Raw genomic sequence first — 18,455 nt, 5'->3', positions numbered from 1 at the left:
ATGTGGTGTGGAGGGACTGGGATTTCTTTAGGTGTAACATTTCTAACAGGGCTGGGTCAGACATGGCTTTGTAAGTCAAGCAGAGATCGCCTCTTAATAGATGATATGAGACAGAGAAAAGCTGTAGTTTTTGAATCTGCCCATGTAGGGCATGTGTTTAAGGCCTAGGATCCTCTTTGTGTGGTACTTTTTTGACCTTTCCAGCTGCTGCAGGTGTTTAGTGAGGTACATGGCAAATGGGGCATTATACTCGATGATTGGTCTAATGAGGGAAGAGTAGAGAGAGATGATGAACTCTTTCTTCCTGGATGCAAAAACCCTTGGTAATGACATGTGCCACATAGAAGGACCTTCTCACCACAGTGGCAATGTGGTAGTCAAAGGAGAGGTTGCTGTTAACCTGTGTCCCCAGATCTCTTATAATGCCTTCAGTGTTCAGTGGGCTACCATCAATGTGGTAATTAGTGAGAACTGAGTCTTTCTCAAAGGGAATAACAACAACATTTTTGGCATTAAGCTTAAGGCCATGGTTTCAACACCAGTCACTGGTCTCAGTGAGGCCTTTCTGTAGGATATCTACATCACTTGGGGAGTTAATAATGGTTCCCAGCTTGCAATCGTTGGCAAACATGGTCAGCCAGTGTCCCTCCGTGTTGGCCTGGAGCTCTGAGAAGTACATGCCAAACAGAAGAGGACCCAGAACCAATCCCTGTGAGACTCCACTCATGACTGCTCAGCAGTCTGACTTGGAGTCTGCTACTTTCACACTGTGGGTTCTATCTGTGAGCCAGTTTGCAACCCACCTAGTGATATAGGGGTTGATGCCTAGTTTGGTGAGTCCATCAATAATTCCCGAGTAGGGAATGGTGTCAAAGGCCTTGGCCAGATCAAGGTAGGCTGTATGAACTGCCTTGCCTTCATCCACAGCTCTGATGACTGATTCAAGGAAGTAAACCAGGTTAAGCAGACATGATCTACCCTTCACAAAACCAAATTGTGCTGGATCTAGTGTTTGGAGATTCCCTATATCCTTGTTAATTAGGTCCACGATGATGCGCTCCATAGCCAATACCTGTCAACTGTACATGTTTCCACAGATTGTCCAGTCTTGGTATAGTTACAGATATAATTGTGGTTTTCAGTAAAATAATTGCATAAGGGATGAGAATTGACATCACTAAATAATGTCAGACGTGAGATTCAGACCGCAGACCCTTCAGGAAAGTCATGCAAGTGCAAAATCTGTTACTGTTAATAAGTTTGTAAGAGCAAGTATGCAAGGGTCATCCACATTTTTTTGGACTTTGGCCCCCTATGAAATATGACTTTGCTCACATTTATTACTGTAAGAGTTTGAGGCCTATGAATACAGTACTACAGAATAGAGCATACATCTTGCAACTGTAAAAGGAAAGTATGCATGCAGTACTCTGTGGGAACACAGAACACTACTGTAGTAGAGAGCAGTCAGCAGCAGCAGGTTCAAACACCACAATTACCAAATGAACAAATGCTGTTATGTTTTCATCATTATTGCACTGTAACTGCAGTCTTCTCTAGCAGTGGCACAAATGGCCTGCTGGAAAATGTAATTAGTAGAATTGGAGCCTGCAGATGGGCAATATATGCACACATCAATGACTGCTGGCTGAAATCTGCACTGTGGTGTACATCTGTTATCAACTGGGTATTCAGAAACCTTATAAAAAGGTCTGTCTCCAGTTTGTACTGTGTAAAGTAAAGGTAACATAACAGAGTGAAATAATTATAGCACTGCTTTGCATGTCACTTATGATTTTGCTAATGTTCTCCCATTTTTTCTCTCTCACCACCCCTTATGTTCTTTTTTTTCCTTTTTTTCCACAACACAGTGGGGTAGGCCTGTCTGACGGGAGCCACCTGCCCCCACTCCCACTGGCTACAGAACCACATCCCTGCACATCAGGGACACAACCTGGTAGCACTCACTCTGCTGCCCCTGCACTATGTGTGCCCTCAGGTGGATCTGCCCTGCAGCATAGGCTAGTGGTTCCCTCCAGGAGCAGTGGCAGAGGTGGTGATTTTATCACCCTCAATGGACTACAAGAGGTGGGGCGTAGGATTGTGTGACACACAGTTGGTGCATGTCTACTCCAGATGGAGACACACAATGGAATTACAGCTACTATAACCTTTATTTGAAACCACTACCATGTTCCACAAAAATGATGACACAGATTCATAAGTATCCCAATTTATAATTTCATTTACTCTTAAAAGTATGTGAAACTGCTACATGTGCCTGTATTTGAACCCAGTGCCATCTGCACCAAAATAAGGTTGCATCAATAGATGGTGCTATAGAGTCAGTTGAGTTACAGGTATATTTTACACACTGAATAGAAAATTGCAGACTTCACTGCTGTTGCATATACCTGCTACTTAAATGAATCTTTGGCTGCAGGTAGTAATTGACTTCAGCCAGTGATAAGTTCCTTTTTTGGCCACATAGAACTGGTTCCAAATAAAGCTGTAGCTAATACTATTCACTACTAGTTTCATTTCTGTTACTTATTAAAGTTTTTATTTGTCTTCCTTAGAGATGTGCAGCATGGCATACAAATACTTTATAAAAAAAGTTGAATTCACCACTAGTTGCATGATAGGATGCTTTAATAGCAGATTTGCTGTAAATATTTAATTGTTTAGTTGTATTCTTCATTTTATTTTGTATATTGTATTTAAATATGATGCATTTCCTTCTGACCTTGTCTGATGAAGCAGCTTACTTGACTGCAAAACAGCTCAAAATAAATAAGTTTTTATGTTGGTATTCCTTGCTGTGGTTGGTTCTTCATCAGATACTTTCTTTTACATTTGAGTTATGCATACTCAATTATATAAAACTGTCTGAAATAACAAGTAATCCATCTTTAACAGTTTAAGCTACAATAAAAGTACTTTTTATATGCATACATACCACAAGCTTCTCTCATCCTTGCCAGACATGCTCCATGAAACTTCACATTTAAGGCCCTTTCTTCAGCAGCTGTGGAAAAAAGAAAAACAAAACAGAATGTTATTATGAATGTCAAATACCAGTCTTGACTATATCCACTTATAACTTTTACTACTGGTCAATTAATTTTATATTTGCAAATATGTGGAGTGTTTCCTGCTCTACATTCCCTGATCCACTGATAAAGGGTATCCCTTTTCCTCCTATAGAGATCATCATAATGATGATGACATTGGTCACTAGTGTGTGGAATACCTGTTGCACTGGACAAAGCCCTAGCCAAACTAGTCTAGGCCTCAGACTTATACTGATAACCTGAGTAGTTGCTCTGCAAAAGATGTGGGCCATGCTTCTTAACTAGGACCCCAACAAATACTTTGGGCTACTGAACACCCCAACGTTGTGCTAAAAAGTGCACACTCTCTCTCCAACACCAACCATGTCTCCTAAAGATCAAGCTCAATGTGTAATGAGCATTTCCCATCAATTCCACTTTAAATATGTTTTCCTGCCAATTTCATGTATTGTACTTACTGAGAGTGCACACTCTCTGGTTCTTGCTACATTTGAGAAAGCTACACCTTGCTTACCATCAAGTAAACACGGTATGCCAGGGTATGCCAGGGTGCATCTGTTTGTGCAATTGTAAGCAATGCACAACAGGCGACAATAAAAAAATAAATAAATTTAAAAAAAAAAACAAATATAAAAAGGAATGCAATTCCAAGGATATTTGATATGCAGCCACTTGAGTAGCTCTGTTATTAAAATGAGATTGCAGAAATATACTTTCATGAACATAGTACACATTATACCCGTAGTCATACTTTTGATAATATATGCACAATACCCATATAAATGAATAGGTAAATAACTAACACAATGTTAGTGTCTCAGCTCCCATACATGTAAATATTAATATCAGCTACACTACACTAACATGGAACAACATTAAAGTGCATGAAATATCCAGTTTTCAAACCCAGAACCCTGTGTACAGTAGTCTTAGATTTACAGCTGGTTAAATTTACAGAAGGTTGAAAAAGCACTTGTCTATGTTGCACTTCATTTGTATAATCTGCTATGTGAACACAATAGAAGAAAAGTTTGCTCAGCCTGTACTAGAACCCTTTACATTCCAGACCTTGACTTATCACCTATTGCCACAGGATTAGTTAGGTTACATCACCTATATTAGTATTCATTGTTAAATTTATGGTATTAGTGCAGAACAACCTAACATACTGGGTTTATACAATTCCCAGTGGTATTAATTGAATGCATCCAGTTTCTATTTTTGGATGTCTGAGTCAGGTCTGATACATAGGTGGTCCACTCTCACAAATGTGCTAAGCATCATGCAAACATGTGATAAAAAAATAAAAAATGCAAAATGCATAAACGAGAATGTACACACGAGCTAAGAATCATGCAAATGTGAAAAAAAGTAAAACAGAGAGAGAAATGAAAATCAATAAAATATATGAAATTAATAAATGCAGAATGACATATCTATGGCCTTTGTATGATTTTTCTCAATTTAAATGTGTTTGGGACCCTGCCAAATATCGAACAAGGGAAAGCAATTGCTGACTTATACCTCTCAACTGTACAGATTTTTGCAGAATGTCCAGATTTTTCCTTTATATTTTTGGTCTGTTTCTCATACAGTTGTGGGTTTTTTGGCAAATCAATGGCAGATTATTCAGGATTGAATTCAGAAAATAATGACCGACATTCGATATTCAGATTTCATATCCTTCAGAAAATTCATACTAATACAAAACCTGTAATCCTATCAACTTGTTAAGTTTGTAAGAACAGTATTTATAAATTGTCCCTACTTTGTGGCCTTTGCCCCCTATTATTGATAGCTTTGTTCAGATTTCTTGCTGTAAGAGGTTGAGAGGTATGATTGCCATGCTGCAGACAGCAACCTTACATGGAAATGCTATCCGCATTCCTGAACAGGTTTTGAGGCCAAAAAGCACTGTTGCATGCCAGAAAGCCTTGTTTAAGTGTACCATGCTTAATTAATATGCATTGCATGGCACCACCACAGGCACAACTTCATGTATATGGAAAAAATCCATATAGTCTCTACACAAACCCTACATAGAGTTTCTTGCATCCTGTAGTTAGATTAACAATGTGTGTCAGAGTTGTTGCATAAGTGAATATGGTTAGCCTGCCGAGAATATCTACTATTGCTCACTGCAGCTCCATTAGGGTAAGGTGAAGCTTTATGTTTCCATTTGCTGGCTAATATTGAACATAACAACATATAGTTGTTAATCTACAAATATAACTCAAGTTCAGAGGATACATTTTTCAGAAGACTATTTTCCTTGTTCATACAATGCAACAAAATTAAGATAATAAATGAAATAAAATGTGTGAGTTATGCAGAAGTCCATCACATTACTGCAAATTTAAATCAAAATATCACTTGACACAGCATTCCAAACACCTGGTTTATGGAATGGAGGCTTTATTAAATCTGACATTTCTGTATCGATCTTAGATATCCGAAATATGTTATAAAAGAATAATTGAAAACACACTTTCATCACACCAGTCATAAGGCACTTTGTATGAAAAATATGTCAAGTATACACACTTAAATTAATACATATCAACTCAAGAAAATAGGTAAATAAAGTAATTAATTTCATTCACAAGAAGAAATATAAAATTAAAATGGCCAGGGAGATAAGCAGATGACAAAAAAATAATATGGAGAGATGCTCTATTCTTTCCTGACCAAATCAACAGAATTTGTTGCCAAGGCAACAAGCATAGAATGATGGAATAAAATCATCTTTTTAAGATGGCTGCAATTTTCTATGGATATCTAAGAGCATTGAAAGGATAAAATAAATTGACTTGCCTTAAACATAATCAGAAAGAATAATATTAGTAAACGTAGGCACTGTATAAGCTGCAGTTTCATTCTGTGGGGATTCTGTGGGGATAATGGCTTGTTGTATGTAGTCATGCACTGTCATAAATAAGCCTCTTATGGGTTTAGTAAAAAAGCGACATTTCAAGGTCTGTGCCCAACTAGCAGTTAAGAACACATATGTTTGTTTTGACTGCTCGTTCTCATAACGTTAAAGAATCTGTGATGCCTTTTGTTGAGATTCTTCATGTGTATGATTTTGTGACAGAGACTTTAATGTATATACTAGATCCATACATCCACAATCCCTTTTTGTCATTTTTGCACATGGGGTCAGGATGTCACTGCAATGGTGAAAATCATCTAGACCCAGGCTTCACACCACTGGGTGTCTAGCCCTGCCACAGGTGTTCTTCCATAAAACACATTCACACACACATTCACACTATGGCCAATCCACCTATTTCATGTCTTTGAAATGTGGGAACAAACCAGAGCACCTGGAGGAAACACATGTGAGCACAGGGAGGGCATGCAGACTCCACACAGCAGGTACCCCAGCCATGAACTGATCCAGGGAACCTCTTGCTGTGTACATGCTCAATAATGGTTTGATATTATTTAAGACTTAAATTGCCACGTTCACTGTTTTGTAGTTCTTCAGAGATTTTTTTATAGAAATATTCAGTACTGATGGGTAACAAACTTTACTGAAATGTTTGTTTAGGCTGATTAATTTGGTTACTGCTTATATGAATAAACATGCAGAGCAGATTTATATAGTCATATGGTGCTATGGTTGATACATAGGGTTAAAGACTGGGTGAACTGCAGATTGCACCCTGATTGGAGAATGAACATGCTGAAACAGGCCAGTGGATTCAGCAAGCCCTGCACAGAGTGCAGGAATAGTGCAAGAGCTGCTGCACGCAATATGGCAGATGAGCGATCCAGAAACAAGCTCCTGGGACGTACACGAGCGCTCCTACACTATTCCTGCATGAACACCACTGCTATATGCTAATTACCTCATTTGCTGGTGAAAAACATGCAAATGAGGTGAATTAATGATCCAGGAAGCAGGCAGGCATCTGTGAAGGAATAGTGTAACCTGCAGAAATGTATTCGGTTATTAACCGAATACATTTCTGCAAATTATAAAAAGTAGGCATGACAGCTCAAAAGAAAGCATGTATTCAATGTAGTAGGCATGCCAATGGCCAAATATATACCCATTGGCATGAAAAATAGTTGCAATTTTATAAAAAACAAGTTTATTTATTTATTTTTTTTGGCCAATCTCGGCCGTTTAAGCATAGGGCAGCTGTGCTTAAACAGGATCACCACGAAAATAAGAAAAAAAGGGGAAAAATAAGATTTTATACCCAAATCAGCATTTTGCCATAATAGTCGATGGCATGCATAAGACAACAATACCAGGGAATAGTGGTTGCTAAGGGGGAAGGCTCAGTGCGAGTGTGGTAACTATGAATTAGCATTCTGGTTTATGCAAATGAGGGGATTGATACTGAATCACAAATTTTGTCTCAGTGTTAGCTTGCACCCAATCATGTAGGTACAGCAGCACCATTGTATAAGTCTAAGAGGTGGATGACCTCATAAAGAGGAGTGTCATGCATGCTGTAAGCTTATTGGAGCTGTGTGGCCTGTATTTGCCCTTAGCTAAGCAAAGCTAAGGAAGGGGGTGTATCTGAGGTTGCCTAGCAGTATTTACATTGCCTAAATGGGTGTGCGCACCATGCACCAGGTTTTAAACAAACAAAAAAGAAAAACAGGAAATAGCAGCTGTGTCCACATCTGAGCACTGGGTATACGTGGTGCACCTAGGGGCTTAAACAAGAAGGTAATAGGAAGGGAAAACAGCAGTAGGAAGGCAATCAAGGAGAACTAGCATAGCTGGCAGGTGAAATGTATCAGCCCAGCACACTATTATAAACTATGCAAACACCTTTCAGTCTGTTTTTTCCCACAAACTCTACACCACTGGTGTACACAGATGGGGAAATTTTAACTAACAAAACTACAAAACTAACAAAATGTTAGGTCTGCTGTCGCTCTCATACATCAGTATGTGCAAGAGGTTGAGGGTGATGAGTATGTGAATGCCGATGACCATCCCACAGTGAGGAGGAGGAGAAGACTGTACAGACCCAGGGTAACCTACCAGGGGCTACATGAGCTGGAGATAGTGGAGCGCTATAGGGTGGGCAGGGACATTCTACAGCAAGTTGTTGAACTGTGCCGGCCCGCCTCACACACAGAACCAACAAAGTGGAACTGATCCCAGTGGATACCAAGGTATGTGTAGACTTAAGAATACTAGCCACAGGTACCTTCCAAAGGGCAACTTGGGATATCATGGGGATCTCACAGGCATCAGCATCCAGGGTACTCCACCAGTTCCTGGATGCCATGTCAGCACATGCCAGTGGGCACATATATTTCCTCAACACCCATGAGGCATTGACCAGCAATATGTGTCTCTTCCACCAAATAGCAGAATACCCTGAGGTAGTGGGTGCTATAAACTGCATGCACATACACTTCAAAGCACTACCCGGTGAGTGGTGTAGGGTCTACATAAACCGCAAAAGCTGCCCCTCCATCAAATTCCAGGTTGTGTGCGATGCTCAGGGCATTATCTTGAATGTGTGTGCTGGCAGCCCTGGAAGCTATCACAACTCTTACATCTGGCATATAACACAGCTATACAAGTCATGTTCCAGTAGGGACATCCCATATGGCCACCTAGTTGGGGGTGCTGGCTGCACACTGGAGCCATGGCTGATGACACCCCTCAGAAATGCACACACATATGAACAAGAACTCCATAATGAGGCACATGCACACACCAGAATCATAATAGAGTGTGTGTTTGGGATGCTCAAGTCATGGTTCTGCTGCCTGGACATATCCAGTGGAACCTTGCAGTACTATCCAGCTACAAGTACACAAATGTTTATAGTATGTGCCATGCAACACAATATGATCCTGCAGAAAAACCTGCAGCAGGAATAGTCCGGGGCAAGGCCACACAAACCTCCACCATTGCCAAGGTCATCATAGGCACAGAGTGACTCAGAGGAGGAACTACCTAAGCCTGCCCATGTAGGCAGAAGGAGGCGTGCCCAGTATGCCCTGACCTTGGCAAACAGGCGACGCATAGCACATACAATGACACGGTAGGAACCCAGGGAATAACACCTCTTTCTGACTCACACATACAGTAGGGATGCCAAACATGACACTACCTGTGCTATATCATGTATAGGGAGTGTACTATGTGCATATGACATAGTCAGCCCTCCAGCACCATCCTCAATACTGGCCCAGCCACAAGGTAAGTAACTCTTCCTATCAATTACTGAATGGAGTAGTATGTTCTGATAGTTGTATCTATGGTATGGACGTGAGCATGTAAGGGAATCGGGTGGCTGAATGGGATGGCAGCAGATAGTGGACACATATATGGGCAGCATGAAATCCATAAGAAATACTGGTGTCAACATACTAGACAATACTAGAAAGGTAACAAATCTCACTGCGGTATATGTGGTGGCCCAAATGTGTGTCCATAGGAAACACACATGCATGTCAGTGAGGCTCATATACCCACCACCAGCCTTAGCCAGCAGGACAGGTGTAGATGATCATAAAGAAAGGCTGTGCTAAGGCCTCCAATTGATGGCAAAGGTGAACAACCCCCCAGACCAACACAGACAGACTATAACAGATTTGGCAGTTGTATGTTAGTTCTGAAGGGTAAGAAGTCTGAAAGTGAAATGTAGGTCAATAAAACCTAAGATTTGTGCTCTGCTGATATGCCTCCAGTCCTTATGATAGGTCAGAATACAATATGAAATGGAAGCCAACAGAGTACCTGAAATACCAGTACAGTCATAGCAAATGTTTAAAGTCATCAGGTGTGCTCCCTCCTACAATCCTATGTAGAAATGCAGTAACATGTAAGTGTGAGGAGTAATATCAGTGGAGCACAGATTACCCAAGTTGGCCCAATCTACAGGATAGATTATTGCATGTGTACAATATGCAGGGGTCTGTGTGTTAGGTTGTTGTGTGTTCAATATTGTCTGGAAGTGGTCAGCATGTAGGCATGGAGTGTTGTGTCTCAGTGGCCTATGGGAAGTATTGTGGCTGACAGGGCCATGTTATGACAACTGCAATGCCAACCACAATGCTTCTCAGCAATATCCATGTCAGTAGTCATCCATACTCACTGTCCAGATGTCAATATCTTTCACGGTCTGAAAGATGGACATGCTATGAATGTGGCCCCATACATACAGGTGGAAGTACCCTAGACAGAGTGCATAAAATGTAACTGTCAACTGCACACAACTTTGGACTTGTACATATCGGTTAGCAGCACATTAGTTGTCCGTGTAGTATGGAATACTGATGTAGTCTGGCCAATCACTGACAGACCACAAAAGGCACAGTTATGAAGTAATGAGAGACTGCCTATGTACCTGCACAAGGCAGCATAAGGGGAATGTCCTAGGTATATCTGTGAGTCAGCTGCAAGTAGCTTCCATATCACACATGCACTCAGCTCACCCTACCATCAGCCGCAGGTTTATCACAGGTCATATCCTTGCTGTTGGGAATGAGTGCAGTATGACCCCACTTCTGTATGGGAATATCCACAGAATGCAGCATGCTGAAGAGGTGTCTGAGGCAGGTGTTTCCCTAGCTGTAAGCAGCACTCTGCCTGCATCCAGACCAATGGATCAATATGGACAGGAACTATTGCCATTAACACCTTGCACACTTACCCTGTCACCCCAGGGGAATCCACTGGCTCATAGCCTGGGAATGTTGGAGTGACAGAATGCACTGGCCTGCTACAGATGGCCTGCATCACTACCAAATGGTCTACAGTCCTCTGTCAAAGGCCTGTGCCTCACCCATAGTGCAAATGTATGGTATCTTATGAGGTCCCAAATAACAACCTAACACAGTCAACAGAACACAAATGCAAGGCCATGTTGACAAATCCCAGTAGTATGCCCCCCATGTCCTACTGCTTGTATGGTGGACCAATCCATAAATACCACTAGAATAAAGGGCCAACTATAGGGATACTTCTCAGATATCGCTCACATAATGTTAGGAAGAGGATAGAATAACAGAGTAGGGGGATGTAGAAGCATGGACGTCATGGAGTGTGTGAAGTCAGAAACTGTGATATGTGCCCATACTACCCCTGCCTGCAAACCCAGTAATGGGTGGCTACAAACCTGCTCATAAACCACAATGTGATGGGGAACTGACCAGATATATGAGCCCTGCCTCTGGGTAACCTGGGTGAATATGTACAGATGAGAGGTATGGCCACAGCAGGATATGGCCATTCTGTTAAATCAATATATGTAGAAGAAGGAGATCCTCAGCCACCATAGTAACAAAGTGATGGACCATTTACACAGACCCATCAGCAAGTGTCTGCAGCTACGCCTCCAGAATGGCAGGAGTGTGCAAGAATGTGCAGGCTTTGGGCCGCAATACTGGACTCAGCTTCAGTCATCTTGTATTTCCCAGGAAATAACTGTGAACAAATAATTATATCTGTCAGTACTTGACATAATACATCACAGTGTAAAACAGTACATATGTCTGAATATCTCTGTTAACACCAACCATATAACACAAGCAGCACAGATAGCAGTAGTTACAGTATCCCCCTATCTGTCACCCATTGTTACTCTATATTGTCAACCTATCTACAGATATCCTGTAGAAACAGGCTGCTAGCTGTAGGTGTAGAACACCAAACCCTGGACTGGAGTACAACATTACCAGGAATGGATTCACACACTCAGTACAGAAGGTCATACTGGACATGCTCTTACACTTAGAAAAATGAAGCCCATGTCTGACAACACAGTGGATATACATATCTGTCATTCACAGATGTCTGTGCACACACACCAAATTGTACACCATTTATGCTTCACACACACATTGGATAGGAATACTCACACATACCCAAGGCCAACACACTATAATATGTCCAACATGCACACACAGAAATGTGAGGAAATGAGAGACAGACAGTGACAGGGAGAATTCCATTATGAGGTTGTCCCACCCACTACACATACAATTGGCCGATATCACATGATGTGCTGATGTCAATCACTGTAGACATTCTTTTGGTAGCCCTCAGCCTTATAGTGTCTGTGGTGCTTGTGATAACTGTGTAACATGATAATACAAATCAGTATTCATGTAGCATTTGTATACTCAGTCCTGTCAAATGTAAAGTTGTGTGTGACTGTGTATGTGTGTGTGTGTGTGTGTGTGTGTGTGTGTGTGTGTGTGTGTGTGTGTGTGTGTGTGTGTGTGTGTGTGTGTGTGTGTGTGTTTCCAGAGGAATGATTTATGGCCCATTCACACACACACACACACACACACACACACACACACACACACACACACACACACACACACACACACACTGCACTTCCCATTTACCATGTTAGCACTCCTGCTGATGTCAGTCACCTTGAAATAAACCATCGCCCAAATTACACCCACATAAGCTCCATGGTGCTTGCAATAACTGCGTAATACTGTAGCATAGCAAACTAGTTAGGTAAGAGATCTAATTCTGGTCATGACAACTGTGATAATGTCTGTGTTTGTGTAAGAGAATGTGTCTTTGCTGACACCTGCCTTTGTGGCTATTCACACTTACTACACTTCCCTAACCCCTCCTTTAGCACTGCTGCTGATGTCACTCACCTTCAAAGATACCTTTGGACAGCTCTCCAGTGCTTGTGATAACTGGCTAATACTGTAGTATAGCAAACTTTCCAACATATAACTTTTGTGGCACTTACAATAACTTTGTAATACAATAGTGTAGCATACTAGTTAGGTAGGAGTTCTAATCCCAAACATGGAAATTGTGAAACTGTGTAAGAGAGTGTGCATGTTTTTGATGATACCTGATTTTGTGAACATTCACACTTACTACTCTCCACATACCCCTCCTTTAGCACTGCTGCTGATGTCAATCACCTTCAAAGATACATTTGGACATCTCTCCAGTGCTTGTGATAACTGGCTAATACTGTAGTATAGCAAACTAGTTAGGTAGGAATTATAATCCTGATTCTGGCAACTGTGATAATGTGTGTGTTTTATAAGAGAGTGTTTGTGTCTTTGGTGACACCTGATTGTGTGGCCCTTCACACTTACTACACTTCCCTTAGCCCTCCTTTAGCACTGCTGTTGATGTCACTCACCTTCAAAGATACCTTTGGAGAGTTTTCCAACATATAAGCTCAGTGGCACTTACAATAACTGAGCAGTGTGTGTGTCTTTGGTGACACCTGATTTTTGTGAACATTCACACTTACTACTCACCCCTTACCCATGCTTTAGCACTGCTGCTGATTTCACACACCTTCAAAGATACCTTTGAACAACTGTCTAACATGTAAGCTCCGTGACGCTTATGGTAACTGCATAATTCTGCAGTGTAGCAAACTAGTTAGGTAGGAGTTCTAATCCTGGTCCTGGCAACTGTGATAATGACTGTGTTTGTGTAATAGTGTGTGTGTGTCTTTGTTGACACCTGATTTTGTGGCCATTCACACTTACTACACTTCCCTTACCCCTCATTTAGCACTGCTGCTGATGTCACTCACCTTCAAAGCTACCTTTGGACAGCTCTCCAGCATATAAGCTCAGTGGCACTTGTGATAACTGTATAATATCATAATGTAGCATACTAGTAAGCTAGGAGTTCTAATCCCTGACATGCCATCTGTGAAACGGTGTGTGTTTGTGTGAAAGAGTGTGTGTGATTTTGATGAGACCTGATTTTGTGGACATTCACATTCACACTTACTACTCTCCCCTTACCTTTCCTTTAGCACTGCTGCTGATGTCACTCACCTTCAAAGATACTTTGGACAGTTCTCCAACATATAAGCTCTGTGGGGTTTCCGCTAAATGTGTAACACTGTAGTAGCAGTACATAGCTAGGTAATGGTTCAAAACTCAGTACTGGCAAGTGCGTGTGTGTGTGTGTGTGTGTGTGTGTGTGTGTGTGTGTGTGTGTGTGTGTGTGTGTGTGTGTGTGTGTGTGTGTGTGTGTGTGTGTGTGTGTGTGTGTGAGAGTGTGTGTGTGTGTCTGTCATCAGTATCCTGTGGGGGTGTGATTTATGTAAAAACAGGATCCATTGTGGTGTGGGTTTTGCTACATTATTATATTGAGGACCTATATGTCCCAATGTCCATATTACAAGGCCAACAGTTGTCAAATACTGTAGAGGTTAGTGTAGATAATCCACAGCCATAAATGTCTACTGCTAGGTGCAATGACTATGTGACAGTATGGATTAGTGAACAATATAGGCAACTATTATAATACTCAGAGACTACTCTCCACCCACTGATTATACCCAAACATGCTTGGCTCTTTCTCTCTTCTTGTCTTCCTGTCTTTCTTCATTTCTTTCTTTCTCTCTCTCTCTCTCTCTCCCTCGTAGATGTGAAAAAATGCATCTGCTCTGCTTAGGCAGCAGCTTGACCTTTGTAGGTAATGCTCATGATCAGCTGATGGCCTGTGCATGAATTGGAGTCCCCCACTTATAATTGCATGTGGAACAGCTGTGGTATCATTCATATAACCAATTGCATAGGAACACACTCCTATAACTAAGCGCTTCATGTGGGTGTTGGCCCTTTTCCTTCACTGTGAGCAGGATGTCTTGTGGGTGTCTGACAAACACCATCACAGAGAGTAGTTGGAAATACCTTTTACAACAAACACTGTGGAGACAGGCCAAAAAAATGGAGGGGGGTGTTCCAGACATGGGGACAGAATGTAAGTATTACTGTTCTACATATGAAGTAATGTTGGTTTTACAGGGTTTGTGTTGATATGGTTGTCCTGCATGATGTAAAGTCTGGCATGACAGTGTTATGTGGTTGAGAAAACTCTCACCTGAGTCTTAGATTTGATGTGTTACACATACATTGTCTATCGTTATAAGTGCAATAGCATACTCTGATGATTGCAGTCAGTAAATGGTAGTATCCATGTGTGTTACTGACTTCATATCCCTCATAAGAGACATGTTACAACAAACCCTGTTACACCAGCAGTTTTCTCAGCTTATAACAGCAATATGTCAATAGTGGCCCTGTGTTTGTGCCTCTGGCCCCAAAGTCTGTCACCCTTTGTCCGTATGTCATGCAGTAAGAGGTGGATATAAACAGTATATCATTATTTACTGACATCATTCCTGATATCAAGCCAGTGATATATCAGACTGCCAGACATGTTATGTATAGGAGGCCTTATATTTGAGGACAGAACCTGGACATTCTGTTGTAGTCTGTACAGTAGTGAGGTCTGTGTACTAATGGTGATTGTTGACAGAGTGACAGAATTGTGTAGCAGTGTATTGTGAACATGTTATTTGGTTTGTATACAAACTGGGGTAGATATCAGTGTTCTACCTGATGTTGCATGATGCTCCAGTTTCTGGTACCCTATCAGCTTATATGTATGTAGTGCCAGACTGAGATATGTCCCATACCATAATCAGGCATCAGACTACATTGTGAATTGGGCCAGTATATGTAGGGTTAGTGTGTGAGTGGCAAATATGATGACAGGTTTTGTTCACACAGTTCATATACTTTTTCTGTTAATTAGGCTTACCATAATGTGACTGTGACTGTGCTGAGATTGGTTGTGGGTATGCATTTTCACACTGGTGTATGTTACTCCATGCTGTCACATGCCTGTAGTGCCTGCTATATTTGAAATTACATGTCTATTCCCCCATAGGACAATTGGGTTAGTGTTGTAGCAGTCTGCCTGTAGCTTGGACAGTGCTTGGTGACAAGCCTAACAGCTCAGTGTATTTATCCTAGTGTGATGTTATGTCCAGATATTTATCAGATGTACTGTTGCCTGGCCACCATATGTATTGTGTATTTCTGACAAAGCAGTGGGATGCTGTAAAGATGTATGTTACTAACTAGTGAGAAGTATGTGGGCTTGGGACCTCTGCTCCTCCAGTTAAAATGTGTTAGGACGGAAAAGAGGGTGTAAATGCATCAACTGCGTGAGCTTATCTACTCCAGTATTTGTAATATATCTTCATTTTCATGGCTTTAAACATCCTCTTTGTCAGGCTTGGTCTATATGTCTTGCAATAAGGTGTTCTGTGTATACCTCTCGACTGACCAGATTGTTTCAGACTGTCCATGTTTATTGCTCATATTTCTGCTGTATTCCACATGATCATTACTGTGATTTTTGTGGTACTTCACTATGATGATTTTATGATGTCTGCCAGTAACTGATGGTGTACATGCCAGTTTCAGAAGAGCCTTCCTTCATAACATGTCTGTTGACACAACCCCTGTTACTGTAGCAGCATTCTACATTTATAACTGAATACTTCCATTATGTTCCCTTGCACTAAGAGGTTGAGAGATATGGTGCTGAGGTATGGCTCCACTACATTATGGACATAAGTTATATATATATATATATATATATATATATATATATATATATATATATATATATATATATATATATATATGTGTGTGTGTGTGTGCGTGTGTGTGTGTGTGTGTGTGTATGTATATATATATATATATATATATATATATATATATATATATATATATATATATATATATATATATATATATGTGTATATATATACATATATATATATATATATATATATATATATATATATATATATATATATATATATCCATATCCTTGTTAAGTGTAAACATGAGTGTTGTATATACCTTCTAAGATGTATCCTGCCATATTTATCTGCTATGTCTATATTTAGATATAAAAGCATGGCTGATTCAACACTATTTTCACTAACAATAGTAAGCAATTGTAGTAGTCAAAGCAGTTGTTCACTACTATTCAGTACGTGTATTGAATGATATATTTGAAACAGCAACAGACAATTTTACAGCTCAGATGGCTTAGTGGTTAATTGCTGTGACTATAGTCTAGAGGGTCCTGGGATCAAGACCGACACGGGCTGTTTATTTTGCTGCTAGGCAGAACAAGGACTGTTCGATACAGAGTGGTTAAGGCAGTTTTGAGCAGCTTTAAGTGTGTTTGCATGGGTTTGCCCGATGTTAAGCAGTGCTAACGTACGGTGAAACAAATATGCGCTTTCACCATGTAGGCTTTGCTTACCACTGCACAAATCTGCTTAACATCTGTATTTAAGCAATGGTTACATCTGCTAAGCATAGCTCAGCCTTGGTAGCCAGTGATCATATTTCAGTCTGATAAATGACAGGGTAATGACATTTTTAATAAGTGCACTTAATTCCCTGTACATAATATGCTTCTATGTGCTATCATTACTGCAGCAAGGGTTGTGGGTATACTGTATGGGACACCTGGATATACATGGATAGTACCACACTCTGTTCTCTTTGGATTTGTTTCATACGTGGGTAGTATCCCAAGGTATATGCAGTCACACTTGCATATTACACCAGCTACAATGCACTGGTTGACAGAAATAGTTTAATGCATATGGTATCATTACATTAGTATGTTTATCAGTCCTGTTTCAAGTAAGAGTGCATTGCAGATTGTAGGACTAGAACCACACACCCCTGCATGCAAAGCTGGACTCTGAGTACTGAGTATCTTGTTCTCCATGTTTGAGCTGTATGCTTATATGTATCTCCTATTAGATATTGATCTGATATGTTGATATTAACTGTAGACTACTATGTTCTTTGGACATGTCATTGGGGACTGCTGTCATGTAGTAATGGCATACCCTCCAGTTTCAGACATGTATCTTTCAATACATTCATCCTAATGCATAACCTGTTGGCTATCTACTTTCTGTCTGTCCTCTGTACAGATGTGCATATGTCAGGTATTGCTATGGCCATACCACTATGTAGGTGCCCACATTGTATTCTGCTGTAGGCCTGGACACTGCTGCTAGTTCCGACATATGTGACATTGCTTAATGTGGGACTTGCCCCATTTCCTTGCTTGTGTGAGGGACTTTACAGAGGTGGTGGCCTACAGATTCATATACAGTGGGTGGCAATATGTCACAGGACAGGACATGTGGAGACAGCCAACCAACATGGGAGACATATCCCAGATTTGTGAACAGATTCTATGTCATCAGTGCTGTTATAGACATGGTGGATTGATAGATTGACGAAGGGAATCTATCCCTCCAGCATGTTCTATTCATTGTTGTGCTGAGGTTTATATCCCTAGAGCGTGTAGTTCGAGTGGATTTGGTTTTGCTAAGATGCAGCATGTTCAACAGTTCTGGGTTGGACATGGCTCTGTATGTTAGACAGAGATCGCCTCTGAGAAGGCGGTATGCAACAGAGAAAAGCCTTAGTTTTTTCAATTGTGCTGCATAGGGCAACTGTTTGAGGCCAGTAATCCTCTTAGTGAGGTACCTCTGTGGTCTCTCCAGCTGCTGGAGATGCCTAGCCAGGTACATACCA

The sequence above is a fragment of the Protopterus annectens genome, chromosome 5.part0, assembly GCF_019279795.1.
Source record: "Protopterus annectens isolate FY-2018-M chromosome 5.part0, PAN1.0, whole genome shotgun sequence".
NCBI classification, from domain to species: domain Eukaryota; kingdom Metazoa; phylum Chordata; order Ceratodontiformes; family Protopteridae; genus Protopterus; species Protopterus annectens.
The sequence above is the reverse complement of the archived record's forward strand: the minus strand, read 5'-3'. Positions refer to the sequence as shown.